The 20,773-nt window shown below is 38.2% G+C and overlaps 1 protein-coding gene across 1 annotated transcript in view; it reads left to right on the forward strand.

Moving 5' to 3' along the window:
• The window catches only part of pcsk5a (proprotein convertase subtilisin/kexin type 5a), a gene marked incomplete at both ends in the record, with an annotated part of 129,091 nt that overhangs the window by 64,126 nt on the left and 44,192 nt on the right, over positions 1-20,773 (forward strand). The gene's annotated exons all lie outside the window — the stretch shown is intronic.

The raw sequence follows: 20,773 nt of genomic DNA on the forward strand, positions 1-20,773 counted from the left end.
ACCAGGAGGCCACAATAACGTACCTGACCTGGCGGAGACCTGTGCTCCGAGGAGCACTTTTTCGAGTTTTGTCATGAACTCATGAGCAGTGTTCATTTCGTTAGACTGAAAACTATGACAATCTCCATGATGATAGAGGCATATCTCTAGGCACTAGACAGTGCCCCAAACGTTATGCCCTGCAGGCCAATATATATGCTGCTTCACAGGTTCAGCATACATGTGTTCAGGTCCTGTCAAGTGTGCACTTTTTTTAAAAATAGCAGATATGAGCCATTCTATCGAATTGGTTCAAATTCAGAGTTGGAAATTGTGTGAAATTTTTATTCTATTTTGGAAAGACTTTGACCATATTCACGTTGCACCAGATCTAAGGGACACATATTTAGTAAAAGTACAGCCAATTATCATATTGTATTTTCATAATATTTTGGAATATCTTTCCTCTCCCAAAATGTGTCACTACCGAAACATGTAGACTTACCTTAGAATAAAGATACTTATATGAATGTATTCATTTATTTGTTCATCCTCCCCTGTACAGACTATTTCTAAAAGTTAATGTAGGTGGTTTCAACAATTAAATAGATTAAAATGAATATTTTAACAGATTTTTTAATATTGAATTCTTAAGATTTATCAAAATTAAATGCTATATTTCTTTGTAAAATGTATAAAGTTGATTATATTGATTTCAGAATTAATGATAGTTGAAATTACACATACAACTAACCAATCATTATCATAAAATATTGGTTGATAACTCACTATCTTTGATTTTTGACAAAATAACTGGTGTTTCGGTTGTGACTGCACTATTTCGGTAGTGACTGTATTGTTACGGTAGTGACCATAGTATTTTGTTTACAAGGCTGTGCCATAGTCACTTAACTCTTTTTGCTAAACATTCATTGTTGACATAACACATACACCTAACCAATCATTATCATAAAATATTGGTTGATAACTCACTATCTTTGATTTTAGACAAAATAACTGGTGTTTCGGTAGTGACTGTATTGTTACGGTAGTGACCATAGTATTTTGTTTACAAGGCGGTGCCATAGTCACTTAACTCTTTTAGCTAAATATTCACTCATAACAATGTTATGACTGCATATGTTTGACATGTTTGATAACAATAGGTCTCATCTTTCATATAAATGTATTTGGAAGGACAAACAATATTTGCAATTAATATTGAAATTAAATATTTTGTAACTGAAACACTTGACTAAAACATTTACAAGTCACTTGAGCATGCATCAATATTTTCACAGATTTGGCTTTTCGAACAATGCTTTAGACACTGCTGGGCTTCTTTTGACATGCCTCTGAGTGACTTTCTCAGGTGGATGGATTAAGATGATGACTGTGTCCATGGTGCACAGTACCATATATTGTCCTCCATTCGCAGCTGTAAAAGAAGCGTGGATGGATTGTGGATAGTACAAATAAGTTGATGAATGCTCAGTGTACCTTTGTTAGTGGGCAGCTCTTTTGGAAGGATTGCGCTTATTCTGCATATCTGTTCCTCTTCCACGTAGATGAGCTTGACTTTAAGAGGTACAGATGTGCCACTTCAAAACTTCACACGTTACTGTTCTTTCCCTGATAGTGCCCTGAAAACGCATTTTTTTCCTCCCTTTTCTGCCCTTAAAATGCACTGTTTTGCCCCTGAAAAGAAGTTGTCACTACACACCCCCGTTTTTCCCTTCAACAGACATCCATATACATGAGAACAAAAGAATGTGTGTTGAACAAGGTGTCAGACTCATTATGAGGCGAAAGGTGATTTGACCAGTTGCTCAAATTAATTAGCATCATAAAAGCAGTGATCATCAAAATAATTCAGCATTTTAAATGCCCTTCTTTGTCCCTCTTATTGCCCTGGGAATCCCCTGAAAATGTACTGTCTTGGCGATGGCAGGACATGTGAAGTTTTGAAGTGGCACATCTGTAGGAGTGTGTTATAAAGGGCTTTAGCTGTGGGCTTGTCGGACTCGTACCCCTAGCTACTTGTGATTCTGCAGTTAGCTTCATGGTGGCTCCAACTCCATAAGCAGGCCCTTTTCTGTAACCAGCTTCCAGGTACCTACATGTAACTCCAATTTACAGCAGTGAATCCCATCTGGAAGGTTCTTTCCTTGATATTGAACGGTCGGCCCATCACTGATGAAGACGTTTTTGGGTGTTTGGATTGTTGTCCTTCAGGAACTAAATCATTGGTTGATAGGGATGTCCGATATTATCGGCCTCCCGATATTAGCATAAAAATTGATATCGGGAAAATATCGGTATCGTTTTTTGAAAAAACATTTTTTTATTTTTTATTTTTTGCTTTATAAATAAGTTACAGGAGTTCTTACTGTATATGGTGTGTGTGATATGAAATTTGAGCTTACCCTAATCACAATAATCCCCGCATATATCGGTATCGGTTGATATCGGTATCGGTAATTAAGAGTTGGACAATATCGGTATATTGGTTATCGGTAAAAAAGCCAATATCGGAGTTGAACACAAATAAAGGAGTGTAAAACCCTACTTACTTTCAAAAATGCCCTAAAGATACACCTTCAGGAGGCTGCAATTCAAAAATGGCCCCTGTCCAAGTCCTAACCTACCCCATGTCCTAACCTAACCTACCCCCCCCCCCTCTCTTTCTTTTTTGTACATATTTTTCACCCTTCATACTTCATACCAGTAACCTGTAAACTGATTGTATGACATTCTGTATAGTAGTGTGTATATCTGTCTGTCTCTTATATGTCAACATGATTTGTGTGCATGGGGATCTCATCTTAAACAAGCTACGTGCTTAACTGAGCTATCCAGTTTAGTAGACCTTGTATTGCGAATTTGTACTTCCATGTACTGTTATGTACTGCCATGTACTGTTCTCATGTCTTACTAAATAAAGTACATCAATCAATCAATCAATGTTTCATGGAAGGCGATAAGACATTGTGAGTGTACCATATGTCGTGTGCACAGACACACACATGAGACTGCTCATGCATTCCTTTTTCATAGTACTCTGTCTTCATGAGCCACAGGTACCACCATGTGACTCCAGTCCTTGATGCACTTATGGTTGCAGTGACTTCCTATTTATGAGACGTTAGCCTGTGTGTCACAGCGTAGGTCTTCTGCAACTTTGCTCAAGCTCTTCAAGTTAATAACTACTGTCTGATCACCTTCGGTGCTACGTCGTGTGGAAGCCCAACAAAACTTCTCCATCTCCTTTGCCTGTCTCCCTCTGCCCCACTTTTTACATTTTGTTTTGGCATTTAGGTGTTTTATCTCTCCCTGCAAAACCACATGATGAAATAGAATGTACATGTTACAATTATGTACATGTTTGAAAAACTTACTTTAATAATGTCTCAAAAGCATGAACATCCAATTTTGTCACTACCGAAACAATGATGTCACTACCGAAACTTGAGCATAATGTTTCGGTAGTTACTGTTTTGGTAGTGACAATTTTAGTTAGTTTTTAGCTTAACTCAACAATGCTAGGCAAGACGTGGCTTGCAAAGAGCAGTTGTACATGGATAAAAAACATCACATTTGAAGTAAAACCCAAAAGGAGTTTATAATTGCAGAAATTATGTGTTCGGTAGTGACAATCCTTAAAAATACACACTGATTTTCAGACTTTGGAAGACATTTACTTCTGACTGAAGTAAACTAGCTACTCACCAGGTGGCCATGATGAACAGGAAGTCTATGTCATTTCTTGGTGAAAAGTTTGGGAGTGTGGCTAAAACCAGGCTCCACCTATGGACTAAAACTTGTTGTGTTTCGGTAGTGACATGAAAACATGGGACAGCTTTTTTTATATAATGTTTTTTAATTTAAAGACTAGAAAAAGTGCTCCTCGGAGGCCAGGTCAGGTACGTTATTGTGGCCTCCTGGTGGCGCTATAATAGGCCAATGTGAAAAGGGTGCCATTTATTCTTAGGTCTTTCACGGCAATCAGACACTGCATTCATGATTTGAGGCATTTTGTTCCAAAAATGTGTTTTGCTAAATTAGACCTGCTGGTGGCGCTATAACAGGCCAATGTGAAAAGGGTGGCATTTCTTCCTCGGCCTAGTGGGAATGTGCGTGTGAAATTTCACGGAAATCGCAAGCTGCGTGCATAGTTTGAGGCTTTTTGTTCAAAACGGACCAATCCTGCAAACTTTGGAAGCCAACCATAGGTAATGAGGATGGAATAAGGGAAATCGGACAGATCCGTGTTGATCACATGACTATAGAGATACTGTGTACCGATTTGCATGACGTTTGGATAAAATCTGTAGGACTAATGTAAAAAAATGGGTTTTGAACAAATCGGCCTCCTGGTGGCGCTATAACAGGCCCATGTGAAAAAATTGGGGCAGAGGTTCTGAATTGGCATCGAGGGAGTGTGTGTGCACAGTTTCGGAGCGAACGGGCCAACGGTGCCGGAGATTAGCTGGTAACACACAGACAGGACGGACACACACACGGACACACGGACACACACACAGACGGACGGACGGAGGGTAAAACATACTCTCTCGCCATGCCTTCGGCCTGGCGGAGACAAAAATCCACAAAACCAATCTTAATATTTCAACTTCCCTTTAAGATAAATATAAGGGGAACAATTTTTTTTTCGTCCAGAGCTCGATGAATGTTAGGGACCAAAAAAAAAGTCACTACCAATCAACTTTAAATTGCCTGAAACGTACTCCTAACAGGTTTTAGTGGGAACAATTTTTTTTCCGTTTCGGTAGTGACACCATTGTGTCACTACCGAAACGGAAAAAAAATTACTAAGTCCAGAGCTCGATGAATGTTAGGGACCAAAAAAAAAGTCACTACCAATCAACTTTAAATTGCCTGAAACGTACTCCTAACAGGTTTTTGGGGGAACAATTTTTTTTTCGTTTCGGTAGTGACACCATTGTGTCACTACCGAAACGGAAAAAAAATTACTAAGTCCAGAGCTCGATGAATGTTAGGGACCAAAAAAAAAGTCACTACCAATCAACTTTAAATTGCCTGAAACGTACTCCTAACAGGTTTTTGGGGGAACAATTTTTTTTTCGTTTCGGTAGTGTCACTACCAAAACGGAAAAGAAATTACTAAGTCCAGAGCTCGATGAATGTTAGGGACCAAAAAAAAAGTCACTACCAATCAACTTTAAATTGCCTGAAACTTACTCCTAACAGGTTTTTGGGGGAACATTTTTTTTTCTTGTTTCGGTAGTGTCACTACCGAAACGGAAAAAAAATTAAGCCGTAAGCAAATGCAAATCTCTAATGCAGGACATGGGCAGAGAATGGTATTCTTTGACTAATGAAAATGATCCAGATTAGCTAGATAGAATTAATACATGAATGCTTTATATATCTCTTTCAGACCAAACTGTTCTAAACAAACCGGTGGGACAAAATTGTTTTATCCAACTCCAGTGTTTTACAAAGAAATGTCATGAGGGAAATTTTTGGTTTACTTTAGTTTTTTTTGTTTTGGCATTTTGACTTTCTAAGGAGCTAAACTCAATCAACCAGCAGAATCACAGCATCTCTAAACTGAAAAGAACCAGCTCTGAGCAATTTATGGGACCTAAAAAAAAGTAGCAAACATAAAACACAAAACAAAAACAAACAAAAAAAGAAGAAAAGAGTAAAGGTTAATAGACTTTAAGCCCTCCAAAATGTATTTGTTGCTTGGCTATATTGTATGTTTAAAATGTAATCAGGAAAAGCTAAGCTTGTGACACAATCACTGCTTTCTTTGTTGCATAGGCAGTAAATTGTCTGAGAAAAAAAAGAAGACAAAAAAAAACTTCGGAAAAGATCTATTTTTGTACAAAGTTAATTTTATCCCTTGCTTATGTACTCTGTTCATTCTCATTTCCTTCAGTGGGCTGTTGTACACATCGTTTGTGGAAAAAGAAAAAAGTTGATTTGAAAAGGCAGGGAGAGAAAACCCTGATTTTCGGAGTGAAATTGTGAGGGTGAGGAGCGGTAATCACCCTGGAAACTTGCCTCCTTTGCCCTTTTCAACCTATTGCTAGAAGAAGGGACTGTCCTCTTTCATTATATTTTGGTCTATTTTTAAGGAGATGGAATCTCCTCATCTGTTCTTTGTGGGTTGTTTCGCTGATGTTCTATCTTTCATGGACAGAAAAAAATCTTAAAAGTACATTTTGTCGTCTGGTCTCTCCATGGTGAGTATTGATTGTCTCGATCCGCCAGGCCGGATGGCCGAAAGGCTGTGATGTTTTTGTCAGACTATACTATACTCAGTCATAAGTTTACAAAATGCACTAAAGTACAGGGAATGTCTGTGCGGTTTGTCTCCATCACTGAAAATAACATACATGTAGGCAGACGTAAAACTGCTGTCCTGTGCAGTTAGGGTGAAAAAACACAACCATTTCACTCAGCTTTATCCAGCTGATGTCTGCCTTCAAAGGAGCAGTTTTAATTGTCTTGCTCAGGGACATCCTGACATACTGCTGTAAATAGGCCTTGAACCTGCAACTTTCGGCTCACAAGTCAGTCACTCTTTTTTTTGGGGGGGGGACGATTTTGGGCTCCACACTTAGTGATTTTTTCGGATTTAACTTTCGTTTCGGTAGTGCCAAACTTTCGTTTCGGTAGTGACCCAATGGTGAAAAAATGTCGGATTTAACTTTCGTTTCGGTAAAATAAATTTTACCGAAACGAAAATTACCAATCAACTCTAAATTGCCTGAAACGTACTCCTAACAGGTTTTTTGGGGGACGATTTTGGCCTCCACACTTAGTGATTTTTTCGGATTTAACTTTCGTTTCGGTAGTGCCAAACTTTCGTTTCGATAGTGACCCAATGGTGAAAAAAGAAAATTTACTAAGTCCAGAGCTCGATGAATGTTAGGGACCAAAGAAAGTGTCACTACAAAGTACTACCAATCAACTCTAAATTGCCTGAAACGTACACAGTATCTATATAGTCATGTGATCAACATGGGTCTCTCCGATTTTTTATATTCTATCCTGATTGGCTAAGATTGGCTTCCAAAGTTTGCAGGATTGGTTCGTTTTGAACAAAATGCCTCAAATCATCAACGCAGCGTGCGATTGCCGTGAAATTTTGCGCACACCTTCCCACTAGGCCGAGGAAGAAATGGCACCCTTTTCACACTGGCCTGTTATAGCGCCACCAGCAGGTCTAATTTAGTAAAACACATTTTTGGAACAAAATGCCTCAAATCATGAATGCAGTGTCCGATTGAAAGGCCTAAGAAGAAATAGCACCCTTTTCACATTGGCCTATTATAGCGCCACCAGGAGGCCACAATAACCTACCTGACCTGGCGGAGACCTGTGCTCCGAGGAGCACTTTTTCTGGTTACATTATGCAGTGTTATTACATTATGAGTGGCTACGCAAGGTTCTTAATGTAACACATTATTACATTATGGGCTGATTATTACATTATGAGCTTTTATTACATTTCGTTTATTACATTATGAGCCGTTATTACATTATGAGTTGCTGTAGATCTTCTAAAGGTCTAAGGTATTCTCTAAAATTCAAATGGTAGGAGATATTTAAAATGTTCATCTTACTCTGGACATGTTTGCCTGAAAAGGAATCTTTGAAATGTTGCATAGTTTTAGAATTGTACTCCTTTAAAAGTTCAGAGATTTAGAATGGAGGCGGATGGAAGGTTAGGGTTAGGGTATAGGGACCTCAAAAAAACACTTTCACCTAGAAACTCCATTCACAGTTCAAAAATTCCACCAGTAAATTTTTTTCCGTTTCGGTAGTGTCACTACCGAAACGGAAAAGAAAATTCTAAGTCCAGAGCTCGATGAATGTTAGGGACCAAAAAAAAAGTCACCCAAAAAAGTATTTCAAAGATTCCTTTTCAGGCAAACATGTCCAGAGTAAGATGAACATTTTAAAGTATGAATGAGGTTACTAGGCGTAAGTATGTAGTTGTAAGCCTGCCTTTAAATGTCCATTGCCGCATCGACAATGAATGGGGCGCTTAAAGTTAAATATCTCAAAAACTACAAATGATTTCAAAAGAAAAAATCTCAAGCATGCATGTCCACAGTAAGGTGGAATTTTTGAACTGTGAATGGAGTTTCTAGGTGAAAGTGTTTTTTTGAGGTCCCTATACCCTAACCCTAACCTTCCATCCGCCTCCATTCTAAATCTCTGAACTTTTAAAGGAGTACAATTCTAAAACTATGCAACATTTCAAAGATTCCTTTTCAGGCAAACATGTCCAGAGTAAGACGAACATTTTAAAGTATGAATGAGGTTACTAGGCGTAAGTATGTAGTTGTAAGCCTGCCTTTAAATGTCCATTGCCGCTTCGACAATGAATGGGGCGCTTAAAGTTAAATATCTCCAAAACTACAAATGATTTCAAAAGAAAAAATCTCAAGCATGCATGTCCACAGTAAGGTGGAATTTTTGAACTGTGAATGGAGTTTCTAGGTGCAAGTGTTTTTTTGAGGTCCCTATACCCTAACCCTAACCTTCCATCCGCCTCCATTCTAAATCTCTGAACTTTTAAAGGAGTACAATTCTAAAACTATGCAACATTTCAAAGATTCCTTTTCAGGCAAACATGTCCAGAGTAAGACGAACATTTTAAAGTATGAATGAGGTTACTAGGCGTAAGTATGTAGTTGTAAGCCTGCCTTTAAATGTCCATTGCCGCATCGACAATGAATGGGGCGCTTAAAGTTAAATATCTCAAAAACTACAAATGATTTCAAAAGAAAAAATCTCAAGCATGCATGTCCACAGTAAGGTGGAATTTTTGAACTGTGAATGGAGTTTCTAGGTGAAAGTGTTTTTTTGAGGTCCCTATACCCTAACCCTAACCTTCCATCCCTCTCCATTCTAAATCTCTGAACTTTTAGAGTACAATTCTAAAACTATGCAACATTTCAAAGATTCCTTTTCAGGCAAACATGTCCAGAGTAAGATGAACATTTTAAAGTATGAATGAGGTTACTAGGCGTAAGTATGTAGTTGTAAGCCTGCCTTTAAATGTCCATTGCCGCATCGACAATGAATGGGGCGCTTAAAGTTAAATATCTCAAAAACTACAAATGATTTCAAAAGAAAAAATCTCAAGCATGCATGTCCACAGTAAGGTGGAATTTTTGAACTGTGAATGGAGTTTCTAGGTGAAAGTGTTTTTTTGAGGTCCCTATACCCTAACCCTAACCTTCCATCCGCCTCCATTCTAAATCTCTGAACTTTTAAAGGAGTACAATTCTAAAACTATGCAACATTTCAAAGATTCCTTTTCAGGCAAACATGTCCAGAGTAAGACGAACATTTTAAAGTATGAATGAGGTTACTAGGCGTAAGTATGTAGTTGTAAGCCTGCCTTTAAATGTCCATTGCCGCATCGACAATGAATGGGGCGCTTAAAGTTAAATATCTCCAAAACTACAAATGATTTCAAAAGAAAAAATCTCAAGCATGCATGTCCACAGTAAGGTGGAATTTTTGAACTCTGAATGGAGTTTCTAGGTGAACGTGTTTTTTTGAGGTCCCTATACCCTAACCCTAACCTTCCATCCGCCTCCATTCTAAATCTCTGAACTTTTAAAGGAGTACAATTCTAAAACTATGCAACATTTCAAAGATTCCTTTTCAGGCAAACATGTCCAGAGTAAGACGAACATTTTAAAGTATGAATGAGGTTACTAGGCGTAAGTATGTAGTTGTAAGCCTGCCTTTAAATGTCCATTGCCGCTTCGACAATGAATGGGGCGCTTAAAGGTAAATATCTCCAAAACTACAAATGATTTCAAAAGAAAAAATCTCAAGCATGCATGTCCACAGTAAGGTGGAATTTTTGAACTGTGAATGGAGTTTCTAGGTGAAAGTGTTTTTTTGAGGTCCCTATACCCTAACCCTAACCTTCCATCCGCCTCCATTCTAAATCTCTGAACTTTTAAAGGAGTACAATTCTAAAACTATGCAACATTTCAAAGATTCCTTTTCAGGCAAACATGTCCAGAGTAAGACGAACATTTTAAAGTATGAATGAGGTTACTAGGCGTAAGTATGTAGTTGTAAGCCTGCCTTTAAATGTCCATTGCCGCATCGACAATGAATGGGGCGCTTAAAGTTAAATATCTCCAAAACTACAAATGATTTCAAAAGAAAAAATCTCAAGCATGCATGTCCACAGTAAGGTGGAATTTTTGAACTGTGAATGGAGTTTCTAGGTGAACGTGTTTTTTTTAGGTCCCTATAGCCTAACCCTAACCTTCCATCCGCCTCCATTCTAAATCTCTGAACTTTTAAAGGAGTACAATTCTAAAACTATGCAACATTTCAAAGATTCCTTTTCAGGCAAACATGTCCAGAGTAAGACGAACATTTTAAAGTATGAATGAGGTTACTAGGCGTAAGTATGTAGTTGTAAGCCTGCCTTTAAATGTCCATTGCCGCATCGACAATGAATGGGGCGCTTAAAGTTAAATATCTCCAAAACTACAAATGATTTCAAAAGAAAAAATCTCAAGCATGCATGTCCACAGTAAGGTGGAATTTTTGAACTCTGAATGGAGTTTCTAGGTGAACGTGTTTTTTTGAGGTCCCTATACCCTAACCCTAACCTTCCATCCGCCTCCATTCTAAATCTCTGAACTTTTAAAGGAGTACAATTCTAAAACTATGCAACATTTCAAAGATTCCTTTTCAGGCAAACATGTCCAGAGTAAGACGAACATTTTAAAGTATGAATGAGGTTACTAGGCGTAAGTATGTAGTTGTAAGCCTGCCTTTAAATGTCCATTGCCGCATCGACAATGAATGGGGCGCTTAAAGTTAAATATCTCCAAAACTACAAATGATTTCAAAAGAAAAAATCTCAAGCATGCATGTCCACAGTAAGGTGGAATTTTTGAACTGTGAATGGAGTTTCTAGGTGAACGTGTTTTTTTGAGGTCCCTATAGCCTAACCCTAACCTTCCATCCGCCTCCATTCTAAATCTCTGAACTTTTAAAGGAGTACAATTCTAAAACTATGCAACATTTCAAAGATTCCTTTTCAGGCAAACATGTCCAGAGTAAGACGAACATTTTAAAGTATGAATGAGGTTACTAGGCGTAAGTATGTAGTTGTAAGCCTGCCTTTAAATGTCCATTGCCGCATCGATGGACATTTACATGTAGTTTTGGAGTTAAATATCTCCAAAACTACAAATGATTTCAAAAGAAAAAATCTCAAGCATGCATGTCCACAGTAAGGTGGAATTTTTGAACTGTGAATGGAGTTTCTAGGTGAAAGTGTTTTTTTGAGGTCCCAAATTCGTCCATCGACCTCCATTCTAAATCTCTGAACTTTTAAAGGAGTACAATTCTAAAACTATTAAACATTTCAAAGATTCCCTTTCAGGCAAACATGTCCACAGTAAGATGAACATTTTAAAGTTTGAATGGGGTTTCTATTCTATATATGACATTTTGAATCATTACAGTCAGTTCACCTTCTTTTGGGTCTTGAGTCGAACCAATTACTCCCGCGGAGACATCAAATTTCTCTTTTGGGCCTTGAGTCTTGGGACTCATGGCCCAAAAGAGAAATTTGATGTCTCCGCGGGAGTAATTGGTTCGACTCAAGACTCTTTTGGGTCTTGAGTCTTGGGAAAGAAAAAAAAGTGTGCCAGTTGGATTTGAACCAGGAATCTTCTGGTTGCAAGTCCTGTATCTAAACCACTGCACCACAGAGGTCCTTACATGTTCTGTTGACTTGCGTGGAATTTGTCTGAAAGATTATATAAAGGTAAAAGCCCCAGGTAAAAGTTAGAAAGATGTCCTTGCGAGATTTGAACTCAGGACCTTCAGTGTGTAAGGCCTGAATCTTAACCACTGCTCCATCATGGTACATACTTTCTATGGTGTCTTACACGCTGTTCAGTGAAAGATCAGATAAAGGTGCAAGAGTCAGGTATTTGTTGGAGACCTGTCCTGGTTGGATTTGAACCGGTAACCTTCTGGTTGCAGGTCCTGTATCTAAACCACTGCACCACAGAGGTTCTGACTTATTCTGTTAACTTAGCCTTGAAAACTTTGTACCCTTTTCCCTTTAAATATCCATTGCCATTGACAATGCATTAGGCGCTTAAAGTTAAATATTTCAAAAACTACAAATCATTTCAAAGTAAAACATCTCAAGGATGCATGTCCACAGAAGGGGGAATTTTTGAACTGTGAATGGAGTTTCTAGGTGAAAGTGTTTTTTTGAGGTCCCAAAACCTTCCATCCGCCAACATTCAAAAACTCTGAACTTTTAAAGGAGTACAATTCTAAAAATATGCAACATTTCAAAGATTCCTTTTCAGGCAAACATGTCCAGAGTAAGATGAACATTTTAAAGTATGAATGAGGTTACTAGGCGTAAGTATGTAGTTGTAAGCCTGCCTTTAAATGTCCATTGCCGCATCGACAATGAATGAAACCAGGTTTCCTGGTGGAACTTTTAAAGGAGTACAATTCTAAAACTATGCAACATTTCAAAGATTCCTTTTCAGGCAAACATGTCCAGAGTAAGATGAACATTTTAAAGTATGAATGAGGTTACTAGGCGTAAGTATGTACTTGGGGCAACGGATAAATTGACTGATATCCGTAGAATAACTTGTAGGAGTGTCCTGGTTCAAATCCAGTCACCACCTTAGTAACTGAAACCGAATCTGGCCAATTCGGTCTCTTCGGACAGACGCTCTACCAGTTTAGCTATGCTGTTGGCTGAGAGTTACAGGTTTCCTGGTGGAACTTTTAAAGGAGTACAATTCTAAAACTATGCAACATTTCAAAGATTCCTTTTCAGGCAAACATGTCCAGAGTAAGACGAACATTTTAAAGTATGAATGAGGTTACTAGGCGTAAGTATGTAGTTGTAAGCCTGCCTTTAAATGTCCATTGCCGCATCGACAATGAATGGGGCGCTTAAAGTTAAATATCTCCAAAACTACACATGATTTCAAAAGAAAAAATCTCAAGCATGCATGTCCACAGTAAGGTGGAATTTTTGAACTGTGAATGGAGTTTCTAGGTGAACGTGTTTTTTTGAGGTCCCTATAGCCTAACCCTAACCTTCCATCCGCCTCCATTCTAAATCTCTGAACTTTTAAAGGAGTACAATTCTAAAACTATGCAACATTTCAAAGATTCCTTTTCAGGCAAACATGTCCAGAGTAAGACGAACATTTTAAAGTATGAATGAGGTTACTAGGCGTAAGTATGTAGTTGTAAGCCTGCCTTTAAATGTCCATTGCCGCATCGACAATGAATGGGGCGCTTAAAGTTAAATATCTCCAAAACTACAAATGATTTCAAAAGAAAAAATCTCAAGCATGCATGTCCACAGTAAGGTGGAATTTTTGAACTGTGAATGGAGTTTCTAGGTGAACGTGTTTTTTTGAGGTCCCTATAGCCTAACCCTAACCTTCCATCCGCCTCCATTCTAAATCTCTGAACTTTTAAAGGAGTACAATTCTAAAACTATGCAACATTTCAAAGATTCCTTTTCAGGCAAACATGTCCAGAGTAAGACGAACATTTTAAAGTATGAATGAGGTTACTAGGCGTAAGTATGTAGTTGTAAGCCTGCCTTTAAATGTCCATTGCCGCATCGATGGACATTTACATGTAGTTTTGGAGTTAAATATCTCCAAAACTACAAATGATTTCAAAAGAAAAAATCTCAAGCATGCATGTCCACAGTAAGGTGGAATTTTTGAACTGTGAATGGAGTTTCTAGGTGAAAGTGTTTTTTTTAGGTCCCAAATTCGTCCATCGACCTCCATTCTAAATCTCTGAACTTTTAAAGGAGTACAATTCTAAAACTATTAAACATTTCAAAGATTCCCTTTCAGGCAAACATGTCCACAGTAAGATGAACATTTTAAAGTTTGAATGGGGTTTTTATTCTATATATGACATTTTGAATCATTACAGTCAGTTCACCTTCTTTTGGGTCTTGAGTCGAACCAATTACTCCCGCGGAGACATCAAATTTCTCTTTTGGGCCTTGAGTCTTGGGACTCATGGCCCAAAAGAGAAATTTGATGTCTCCGCGGGAGTAATTGGTTCGACTCAAGACTCTTTTGGGTCTTGAGTCTTGGGAAAGAAAAAAAAATGTGCCAGTTGGATTTGAACCAGGAATCTTCTGGTTGCAAGTCCTGTATCTAAACCACTGCACCACAGAGGTCCTTACATGTTCTGTTGACTTGCGTGGAATTTGTCTGAAAGATTATATAAAGCTAAAAGCCCCAGGTAAAAGTTAGAAAGATGTCCTTGCGAGATTTGAACTCAGGACCTTCAGTTTGTAAGGCCTGAATCTTAACCACTGCTCCATCATGGTACATACTTTCTATGGTGTCTTACACGCTGTTCAGTGAAAGATCAGATAAAGGTGCAAGAGTCAGGTATTTGTTGGAGACCTGTCCTGGTTGGATTTGAACCGGTAACCTTCTGGTTGCAGGTCCTGTATCTAAACCACTGCACCACAGAGGTTCTGACTTGTTCTGTTAACTTAGCCTTGAAAACTTTGTACCCTTTTCCCTTTAAATATCCATTGCCATTGACAATGCATTAGGCACTTAAAGTTAAATATTTCAAAAACTACAAATCATTTCAAAGTAAAACATCTCAAGGATGCATGTCCACAGAAGGGGGAATTTTTGAACTGTGAATGGAGTTTCTAGGTGAAAGTGTTTTTTTGAGGTCCCAAAACCTTCCATCCGCCAACATTCAAAAACTCTGAACTTTTAAAGGAGTACAATTCTAAAAATATGCAACATTTCAAAGATTCCTTTTCAGGCAAACATGTCCAGAGTAAGATGAACATTTTAAAGTATGAATGAGGTTACTAGGCGTAAGTATGTAGTTGTAAGACTGCCTTTAAATGTCCATTGCCGCATCGACAATGAATGAAACCAGGTTTCCTGGTGGAACTTTTAAAGGAGTACAATTCTAAAACTATGCAACATTTCAAAGATTCCTTTTCAGGCAAACATGTCCAGAGTAAGATGAACATTTTAAAGTATGAATGAGGTTACTAGGCGTAAGTATGTACTTGGGGCAACGGATAAATTGACTGATATCCGTAGAATAACTTGTAGGAGTGTCCTGGTTCAAATCCAGTCACCACCTTAGTAACTGAAACCGAATCTGGCCAATTCGGTCTCTTCGGACAGACGCTCTACCAGTTTAGCTATGCTGTTGGCTGAGAGTTACAGGTTTCCTGGTGGAACTTTTAAAGGAGTACAATTCTAAAACTATGCAACATTTCAAAGATTCCTTTTCAGGCAAACATGTCCAGAGTAAGACGAACATTTTAAAGTATGAATGAGGTTACTAGGCGTAAGTATGTAGTTGTAAGCCTGCCTTTAAATGTCCATTGCCGTATCGACAATGAATGGGGCGCTTAAAGTTAAATATCTCCAAAACTACAAATGATTTCAAAAGAAAAAATCTCAAGCATGCATGTCCACAGTAAGGTGGAATTTTTGAACTGTGAATGGAGTTTCTAGGTGAACGTATTTTTTTGAGGTCCCTATAGCCTAACCCTAACCTTCCATCCGCCTCCATTCTAAATCTCTGAACTTTTAAAGGAGTACAATTCTAAAACTATGCAACATTTCAAAGATTCCTTTTCAGGCAAACATGTCCAGAGTAAGACGAACATTTTAAAGTATGAATGAGGTTACTAGGCGTAAGTATGTAGTTGTAAGCCTGCCTTTAAATGTCCATTGCCGCATCGACAATGAATGGGGCGCTTAAAGTTAAATATCTCCAAACTACAAATGATTTCAAAAGAAAAAATCTCAAGCATGCATGTCCACAGTAAGGTGGAATTTTTGAACTGTGAATGGAGTTTCTAGGTGAACGTGTTTTTTTGAGGTCCCTATAGCCTAACCCTAACCTTCCATCCGCATCCATTCTAAATCTCTGAACTTTTAAAGGAGTACAATTCTAAAACTATGCAACATTTCAAAGATTCCTTTTCAGGCAAACATGTCCAGAGTAAGACGAACATTTTAAAGTATGAATGAGGTTACTAGGCGTAAGTATGTAGTTGTAAGCCTGCCTTTAAATGTCCATTGCCGCATCGACAATGAATGGGGCGCTTAAAGTTAAATATCTCCAAAACTACAAATGATTTCAAAAGAAAAAATCTCAAGCATGCATGTCCACAGTAAGGTGGAATTTTTGAACTGTGAATGGAGTTTCTAGGTGAACGTGTTTTTTTGAGGTCCCTATAGCCTAACCCTAACCTTCCATCCGCCTCCATTCTAAATCTCTGAACTTTTAAAGGAGTACAATTCTAAAACTATGCAACATTTCAAAGATTCCTTTTAAGGCAAACATGTCCAGAGTAAGACGAACATTTTAAAGTATGAATGAGGTTACTAGGCGTAAGTATGTAGTTGTAAGCCTGCCTTTAAATGTCCATTGCCGCATCGACAATGAATGGGGCGCTTAAAGTTAAATATCTCCAAAACTACAAATGATTTCAAAAGAAAAAATCTCAAGCATGCATGTCCACAGTAAGGTGGAATTTTTGAACTGTGAATGGAGTTTCTAGGTGAAAGTGTTTTTTTGAGGTCCCAAATTCGTCCATCGACCTCCATTCTAAATCTCTGAACTTTTAAAGGAGTACAATTCTAAAACTATTAAACATTTCAAAGATTCCCTTTCAGGCAAACATGTCCACAGTAAGATGAACATTTTAAAGTTTGAATGGGGTTTTTATTCTATATATGACATTTTGAATCATTACAGTCAGTTCACCTTCTTTTGGGTCTTGAGTCGAACCAATTACTCCCGCGGAGACATCAAATTTCTCTTTTGGGCCTTGAGTCTTGGGACTCATGGCCCAAAAGAGAAATTTGATGTCTCCGCGGGAGTAATTGGTTCGACTCAAGACTCTTTTGGGTCTTGAGTCTTGGGAAAGAAAAAAAAATGTGCCAGTTGGATTTGAACCAGGAATCTTCTGGTTGCAAGTCCTGTATCTAAACCACTGCACCACAGAGGTCCTTACATGTTCTGTTGACTTGCGTGGAATTTGTCTGAAAGATTATATAAAGCTAAAAGCCCCAGGTAAAAGTTAGAAAGATGTCCTTGCGAGATTTGAACTCAGGACCTTCAGTGTGTAAGGCCTGAATCTTAACCACTGCTCCATCATGGTACATACTTTCTATGGTGTCTTACACGCTGTTCAGTGAAAGATCAGATAAAGGTGCAAGAGTCAGGTATTTGTTGGAGACCTGTCCTGGTTGGATTTGAACCGGTAACCTTCTGGTTGCAGGTCCTGTATCTAAACCACTGCACCACAGAGGTTCTGACTTGTTCTGTTAACTTAGCCTTGAAAACTTTGTACCCTTTTCCCTTTAAATATCCATTGCCATTGACAATGCATTAGGCGCTTAAAGTTAAATATTTCAAAAACTACAAATCATTTCAAAGTAAAACATCTCAAGGATGCATGTCCACAGAAGGGGGAATTTTTGAACTGTGAATGGAGTTTCTAGGTGAAAGTGTTTTTTTGAGGTCCCAAAACCTTCCATCCGCCAACATTCAAAAACTCTGAACTTTTAAAGGAGTACAATTCTAAAAATATGCAACATTTCAAAGATTCCTTTTCAGGCAAACATGTCCAGAGTAAGATGAACATTTTAAAGTATGAATGAGGTTACTAGGCGTAAGTATGTAGTTGTAAGACTGCCTTTAAATGTCCATTGCCGCATCGACAATGAATGAAACCAGGTTTCCTGGTGGAACTTTTAAAGGAGTACAATTCTAAAACTATGCAACATTTCAAAGATTCCTTTTCAGGCAAACATGTCCAGAGTAAGATGAACATTTTAAAGTATGAATGAGGTTACTAGGCGTAAGTATGTACTTGGGGCAACGGATAAATTGACTGATATCTGTAGAATAACTTGTAGGAGTGTCCTGGTTCAAATCCAGTCACCACCTTAGTAACTGAAACCCAATCTGGCCAATTCGGTCTCTTCGGACAGACGCTCTACCAGTTTAGCTATGCTGTTGGCTGAGAGTTACAGGTTTCCTGGTGGAACTTTTAAAGGAGTACAATTCTAAAACTATGCAACATTTCAAAGATTCCTTTTCAGGCAAACATGTCCAGAGTAAGACGAACATTTTAAAGTATGAATGAGGTTACTAGGCGTAAGTATGTAGTTGTAAGCCTGCCTTTAAATGTCCATTGCCGCATCGACAATGAATGGGGCGCTTAAAGTTAAATATCTCCAAAACTACAAATGATTTCAAAAGAAAAAATCTCAAGCATGCATGTCCACAGTAAGGTGGAATTTTTGAACTGTGAATGGAGTTTCTAGGTGAACGTGTTTTTTTGAGGTCCCTATAGCCTAACCCTAACCTTCCATCCGCCTCCATTCTAAATCTCTGAACTTTTAAAGGAGTACAATTCTAAAACTATGCAACATTTCAAAGATTCCTTTTCAGGCAAACATGTCCAGAGTAAGACGAACATTTTAAAGTATGAATGAGGTTACTAGGCGTAAGTATGTAGTTGTAAGCCTGCCTTTAAATGTCCATTGCCGCATCGACAATGAATGGGGCGCTTAAAGTTAAATATCTCCAAAACTACAAATGATTTCAAAAGAAAAAATCTCAAGCATGCATGTCCACAGTAAGGTGGAATTTTTGAACTGTGAATGGAGTTTCTAGGTGAACGTGTTTTTTTGAGGTCCCTATAGCCTAACCCTAACCTTCCATCCGCCTCCATTCTAAATCTCTGAACTTTTAAAGGAGTACAATTCTAAAACTATGCAACATTTCAAAGATTCCTTTTAAGGCAAACATGTCCAGAGTAAGACGAACATTTTAAAGTATGAATGAGGTTACTAGGCGTAAGTATGTAGTTGTAAGCCTGCCTTTAAATGTCCATTGCCGCATCGACAATGAATGGGGCGCTTAAAGTTAAATATCTCCAAAACTACAAATGATTTCAAAAGAAAAAATCTCAAGCATGCATGTCCACAGTAAGGTGGAATTTTTGAACTGTGAATGGAGTTTCTAGGTGAAAGTGTTTTTTTGAGGTCCCAAATTCGTCCATCGACCTCCATTCTAAATCTCTGAACTTTTAAAGAAGTACAATTCTAAAACTATTAAACATTTCAAAGATTCCCTTTCAGGCAAACATGTCCACAGTAAGATGAACATTTTAAAGTTTGAATGGGGTTTCTATTCTATATATGACATTTTGAATCATTACAGTCAGTTCACCTTCTTTTGGGTCTTGAGTCGAACCAATTACTCCCGCGGAGACATCAAATTTCTCTTTTGGGCCTTGAGTCTTGGGACTCATGGCCCAAAAGAGAAATTTGATGTCTCCGCGGGAGTAATTGGTTCGACTCAAGACTCTTTTGGGTCTTGAGTCTTGGGAAAGAAAAAAAAGTGTGCCAGTTGGATTTGAACCAGGAATCTTCTGGTTGCAAGTCCTGTATCTAAACCACTGCACCACAGAGGTCCTTACATGTTCCATTGACTTGCGTGGAATTTGTCTGAAAGATTATATAAAGGTAAAAGCCCCAGGTAAAAGTTAGAAAGATGTCCTTGCGAGATTTGAACTCAAGACCTTCAGTGTGTAAGGCCTGAATCTTAACCACTGCTCCATCATGGTACATACTTTCTATGGTGTCTTACACGCTGTTCAGTGAAAGATCAGATAAAGGTGCAAGAGTCAGGTATTTGTTGGAGACCTGTCCTGGTTGGATTTGAACCGGTAACCTTCTGGTTGCAGGTCCTGTATCTAAACCACTGCACCACAGAGGTTCTGACTTGTTCTGTTAACTTAGCCTTGAAAACTTTGTACCCTTTTCCCTTTAAATATCCATTGCCATTGACAATGCATTAGGCGCTTAAAGTTAAATATTTCAAAAACTACAAATCATTTCAAAGTAAAACATCTCAAGGATGCATGTCCACAGAAGGGGGAATTTTTGAACTGTGAATGGAGTTTCTAGGTGAAAGTGTTTTTTTGAGGTCCCAAAACCTTCCATCCGCCTCCATTCTAAATCTCTGAACTTTTAAAGGAGTACAATTCTAAAACTATGCAACATTTCAAAGATTCCTTTTCAGGCAAACATGTCCAGAGTAAGACGAACATTTTAAAGTATGAATGAGGTTACTAGGCGTAAGTATGTAGTTGTAAGCCTGCCTTTAAATGTCCATTGCCGCATCGACAATGAATGGGGCGCTTAAAGTTAAATATCTCCAAAACTACAAATGATTTCAAAAGAAAAAATCTCAAGCATGCATGTCCACAGTAAGGTGGAATTTTTGAACTGTGAATGGAGTTTCTAGGTGAACGTGTTTTTTTGAGGTCCCTATAGCCTAACCCTAACCTTCCATCCGCCTCCATTCTAAATCTCTGAACTTTTAAAGGAGTACAATTCTAAAACTATGCAACATTTCAAAGATTCCTTTTCAGGCAAACATGTCCAGAGTAAGACGAACATTTTAAAGTATGAATGAGGTTACTAGGCGTAAGTATGTAGTTGTAAGCCTGCCTTTAAATGTCCATTGCCGCATCGACAATGAATGGGGCGCTTAAAGTTAAATATGTCCAAAACTACAAATGATTTCAAAAGAAAAAATCTCAAGCATGCATGTCCACAGTAAGGTGGAATTTTTGAACTGTGAATGGAGTTTCTAGGTGAACGTGTTTTTTTGAGGTCCCTATAGCCTAACCCTAACCTTC

The sequence above is a fragment of the Gymnoscopelus microlampas genome (genome assembly GCF_963454915.1).
Source record: "Gymnoscopelus microlampas genome assembly, chromosome: 21".
Taxonomy (NCBI): Eukaryota; Metazoa; Chordata; class Actinopteri; order Myctophiformes; family Myctophidae; genus Gymnoscopelus; species Gymnoscopelus microlampas.